At 49.0% G+C, this 5,626-nt stretch overlaps 1 protein-coding gene across 2 annotated transcripts in view; it reads left to right on the top strand.

Moving 5' to 3' along the window:
* Nucleotides 1-5,176: 5,176 nt before the first annotated feature.
* CREB1 (cAMP responsive element binding protein 1) overlaps nucleotides 5,177-5,626 on the top strand; it is a 56,210-nt gene continuing 55,760 nt past the window's right edge. The window contains exon 1 of one of the 2 annotated variants that reach the window (XM_021703243.2): nucleotides 5,177-5,347. The gene's annotated coding sequence lies outside the window, so the exon portion shown is untranslated. The remainder of the gene's footprint in view (nucleotides 5,348-5,626) is intronic. The other variant, XM_044913706.1, reaches the window with a different exon arrangement.

A 5,626-nucleotide genomic window follows, 5' to 3' on the forward strand; every position in this document is an offset into this window, starting at 1 on the left:
ATAGATAGATAGATAGATAGATAGATAGATAGATAGATAGATAGATATAGAATGCTCATGGCCTCAGAGAGAAAGTGCTTTCTCCCTCAGCAGACTTGAAGGAAGTGAGGGAGTTAACTCTCTCCATATTTGGAAAAAGAACATTTTAGGCACTGAAACATCCCCAAGGTGCTAAGGCAGAAGCGTGGCTGGTGTATGGCCAGGCAAGACGTAAGGAACTTCTTCAGAAGCAATTGCAGTAATCCAGGCAAAAAATGAAGGTATTGTAGACTTGGCTCACTCACAGTGGAGGTGGTAAGCAGTCAGATTTGGATACATTTTGCAGGTACAGCCAATAAATTTTCCTAAAGGAACAGATGTCAGGTGTGAGAGAAAGGAAGGTACTAACAATCACGCCAAGATTTTTAACCTCAGCTATTAGGATGGGAAAAGCTGCAAATACAAATGTGAGGGGAAAATTCCATTCAGATTTGGATATATTGAGTTTGAGGTGTCTATTAGACATCTATAGCATCTCAGATCCTTTTGGTCTCCTTGCCTGTGGGGCCTTTGGCCTCTTATTCTGTCCCTATTGCCATAGCCAACATACCTCAGGCCATAATCACCCGATAGTGTTTTGCTTCATGTTCAGGCCCATACAAAATGGAAGTATCTGAATTTGGGGGAGGAGAGCAGTGTTAGCATCCATCCCATTAACTGAATCTTGACCTCTTCCCCTGACTCACTTCTTTTCCCTATCCTCATTTCCCAGGGATTATATTCCCTAATAAAATAACAGCACAGAGGTGTATGCCTCAGGTCTGCTTCCTGGGGGATGCCAGGCTAAGACAATAACCAAGTCAAGGTGTGCGTAGGTACTTGTTTAAATGAGCCTGGAGTTTGGGAGAGTGATTTGTGGGGAAGGTATAATTTTGAAAGTTGTCAGCATACACCTAGTATTTACAACCATGAGACTGGATGAAAGCACAAATGAGTGGACAAAAAGAAATGGCAGAAAGAGGAGAGGTTGAAGATTTTAGTACCCTTGAGACAGAAGCAATGTTTTATTCACTACTCTAGCCCATTTCTAAAAGTGCATGGCACAAAGTAGGTGTTTAACAGATACTTTTAGAATAAATGAAATAGGTCACCATGGCTTTGGGCTTAGGTAGGAAAGCAAATTAAGTCATGAGAGGTGATGAACTAGAATAGGCAGCATTCATGGAACTTGAGTTTGTAGTGAGAATGATAATTAGGTTCAACAGCAGAAGCAAGAGAGAAAAATAACAGGAAAAGGAAAAGGAAGCCGTGGTTAGAGAGAAGCTCTCAGATACCACTTTCTCCTTGAAGCCTTTTATAATCAACTTGAGATCTTCCCCCTTTTCTGGATCTCGCTCAGGGCACTTATCTATCCTAAACTAAGTCAAGTTATATCCATGTGCTACTCTCTACTTTTCCCAATATTGATCATATTTTCCAGGGGTATAATTGAGTCAAAAATAGAGGTAGCTTCCAAGTCCCAGAGACAAAAAATGGATGCTGAAAGTTTGACATTTCTAGTTCATTTTCATGGTTCATGGAGATGCTAGAGAAGACTAGATGAAATTGAGAGACTCGATTTCAAATCTGGAATATATCCAAAATGTTCAGTAAAATAACTTGCACTTGGATGAATGGATGATTGAATGAGTGAGTAAATGAACAAAATTAGGTGAGAACAGAAGCCAAGAGAGCAGAACTCAAGGAAAATACAGGGTTTAATAACTGTCGGAGACCCATAGGTCTGATGACAGGGCACAAGGGAATAAGGAAAGTGGGCCTACAGTCAGAACGCACCTAGGAAATTAGCAAAGTAAGATATGAAGAGATAGGACCTAACTGAAGGTCATCATGAACAGACAGGAAGAATGTGAGGAATTATGAAATAAAAAATTACTATTTTGATGGGTGATAAAAATAGGCTATGAGTAAATAATTCCAAGAATTTGGTATCATGTATAGGGTAAGAAGAGCAAATTGATAATCTCAATTTTGAAATGTATTTGACACAAGGGTGAGATATGCAACAAAAGCTAGTAATAGGCAACATTTTAATCAACTTATTACATGCCAAACATTGTTCCAAGAACACATTCCATCAATGGTCTCATTTAATTATCACAGTAACACGATGATGTAAGTGCTATTATCATCTTTATTTTGCACATGGGAAAACTGAGGGACAAGATTGAACAATTTGCCTAGTGTCACATAGTAAGTGGCTAAACCAGGGTTTGAACACCAAGATATTAAGGAACTTTGCCCAGGACCAGATGTATTCATTATTTATTCAATAAATATTTAACAGGCACTGCTACATTCTAGAAATTGTTGCTGGTGCTACGAATGGGAAAGGAGGGGAAGAGCTGGTGGTGAACAAGACAGACATAATCCCTACCTGCACAGACCTTAAATGTATGTATGGTGAATCAGAAAAGAACGTGAGAAATTAGTTTGGTAGGGGGAGTGGATAGCAAAAAAGAATTCCAGAGGAGGAGAACCACATCTGTAAGTACCTTGAGATGAGAGCCTACAGTAGGGGGAAAAAAAGAGAGAGAAAAGAGCCTAGAAAAAATAAAAAGACTAATATGGCTGGAGTGCTGAGAGCTAGGAGGACGGTTGGGGAAGCTGGGGAGAATGAGAAGCCCATATGGTAGAGGGTCTGGTGTCCATGATAAGGAGCTTGGACTGTTTTCAGTAAGCAAAGGGAAGCCATTAAGAATTCAAGCAGAGTAGTGACTTGATCAGATTTATATTTAAAAAAAAATGACTCTGGCTACAGCATGGCAAAAGCAGTTCTGTTAGACCAAGATGATAGTCATTGCAGGACTTCAAATGATGAAGGTTGATTATACTAGAGTATGAAAAGTAGCCATAGGAAAGGAGAGGCCACAAATCAAATTTTTTATTTTTTAAAATATTTTATTTATTTATTTTAGAGTGAGAGTGTCGGGGGGGGGGGGGCAGAGGGAGAGGGAGAGAATCTCAAGCAGACTCAGCACTGAGCATGGAGCCCAATGCTAGGCTTGATCCCCATGACTCTGAGATCATGACCTGAGCGAAAATCAAGACTCGGACATTTAACTGACTGAGCCACCCTAGGCACCCCACAAATCCAATTTTTTAAGGCAGACAAGTCTAGGTGATTCGGATGTGTGTCAGAAGTATCTTAAGTTTCTGGCTTGAACTGAGTAGATTGATAGGATGCCCCTTACTGATCCAAGGGCTATGAGAAGAGGATTTTGGAGGGAATATGATAGATAGGTTGAGTTTGACATGGCCCAGTCATCCAAATGAAAGTGTTGCAAAGCCAGTTAGAAATATGAATTCAGAGTTCAAGAGCAAGATCTAGGCTTGAGGTATGGGTTGGACAGTCTTTGGCAGAGGGTACCTGAAGCTGCTGGACGAGGATGAGACCACCCAGAAAAGTGTACATGAGGGCTCAGCTCTGGAGGATTCCAATATTCCAATACCAGAGAAGCTGCTTGTTAAAGAACAGAGAAATAAGAGGAAAACTGAAATAAGAGCAGAGGGAAGAGAATATTTAAATAAGGGTGTGGTCAATAGTTCCAAATGCTAGAATGAGGTCTTGTAAGATGAGGACTGAAGGTGACAATTCAGAGCTGCTTCAGCTGAGTGGTAGGAACCGAAGCTAGACTGGAGAGGGCAGAGGAATGGGACACGTGAGAATGTCCACTGGGTAAGACACAACTGCAGTCATAGCTGGACAAAGATTTAGAGAGAAATATTTTTAAATAAATGAGAGACTTGAGCACGTTCAAGTAATAGAAAAGCCAGCAGTGGAGGAAGGGTTGAATATAACAGAAGGAAAGAGGGATCCTCTTCAGCCCCAAGTCCCTGAGAAAGCAGAAAGGGACCTAGTGTACCAGGAAGAGCAACTCTTTGTGACAGGAAGCCAATAAGGGGTGCGGCTCAGTCAGATGTGAACCCACTCGGTCCTCTCGGTCGGCTTCCTAAAGATAGGTTTGCTTTAAAAAGACAGAGAATTATAAGACATGAGAGCCCGGGGAGAGGACTGCAAAGTTCAATAAAAAGAAGAAGAAAGAGTTAGAAACGTGGCCTTGAGCGACCTCTGAGAAAGCCGTTCAGTAGTCGAGGGAACGTTAGTCACACTGTCGGGTTTCGAGTGGGAGTGGGTGGTGAAGAAAAGGGCGCAGTGGGTGCAAACCACTGCGGTAAGAAACGGCCGTGAGAAGACAGCGACCCGGGAGGCTGCCAGAAAAAAAAGGCGGGCAGGTGGGGGGGGAGAGGGGGGTCATATTTCAGAGTGTCCCAGAGCAACCTCGGTCAGGACGGGTCATTGCTCGGAGGCCCCCGAAGACCGAACAGGTCATCCACGGCCTGGCTGCTGGGCTGCACTCGGCGAGGTGCCACAAATGCTGGGGCCTCCGCCCCAACCCCCGCCCCCGAGATCGAACAGCTGGGCGGGCGGCCTCCGGGTCTCTCCGCTGACTCTCGGAGAGGAGAGGCCGCGGGCCCGGCAAACCCTTCCCACCCGGGCGCCACAACTCCGGGGCAGCGCAGGGGCCCCTCGTCCCGGCACCCGGCCCAGACCCCCGCCGGGCCCCAGGCTTCCGGGCGCTTGCAGAGCCTCCGCCGCGCTTCCTCCCGGCTCGCCCGACTCCGGCACTCAGCCGCGTCCCAGACCCGGCGGCGCGTCGGCCAAGTCCCCGCAGCGTTTGAAAGTTCCCGGCGCCGGCGGCGCTCAGGTGCCAGGGCTCAAGCCCGGCCCGCCGCAGCCGCCCTAGAGCCCGCCGCTTACCGCCGCAGAGGCAGGCAGGTGCGGCGGTTTCCACGGAGCCGTCGACACCCCTAGGGAATTCCCCACGGGGCCACACGCAAACCCGCCTTCCTCTTGCAGACTGCCGCCGCCGGGTTTTATCCGCCGAAACGGCGAGGTGGGGCTCAGACCACTCCACCCCCGCCCGTCCCTTCCCACCTTAGCCACCACCCCACTCCCCGCGGAACGCCTTCGCCTTGGCCGAAGGAGCCCGAAGGCCTTCGGCAAGTTCCGCCTCCAGCGCGGGGGGCGGGGCCGCTCGAGCTCCTCCGGGCCGAGCTCGGCTGTTTCCGTGCGCGGCCGCTGCGCACTCGGCACTGGGCGGCGCTGGCTGGCTCCCTGGCTGCGGCTCCTCAGTCGGCGGCGGCTGCTGCTGCCTGTGGCCCGGGCGGCTGGGAGAAGCGGAGTGTTGGTGAGTGACGCGGCGGAGGTGTAGTTTGACGCGGTGTGTTACGTGGGGGAGAGAATAAAACTCCAGCGAGATCCGGGCCGCGAACGAAAGCAGTGACGGAGGAGCTTGTACCACCGGTAAGAGGAGCAGGAGGAGGAGGCAGGAGCCGGAGAGAGCCGGGGGGACGGAGGGGGGACGGGGAGGCGCCGGACACCCGCGCTCGGGGCCTTCCCCTCGCAGGAGGGGCCGCAGTAAAGATGGAGCCTCCGCCCGAGCCCCACAACATCGCCGCCGCTCGCAGCGAACAAAGAATAATGGCGGCGGACTGGAGCCAGCGGCGGCCGGGGCGCCAGCGACTCTGCCTGCAGCCAGCGGCGGCGCTCAACCGAGCGCGGGTGTCCGGCGCCTCCCCGTCC

The sequence above is a fragment of the Neomonachus schauinslandi genome, chromosome 3 (assembly GCF_002201575.2).
Source record: "Neomonachus schauinslandi chromosome 3, ASM220157v2, whole genome shotgun sequence".
Classification (NCBI taxonomy): domain Eukaryota; kingdom Metazoa; phylum Chordata; class Mammalia; order Carnivora; family Phocidae; genus Neomonachus; species Neomonachus schauinslandi.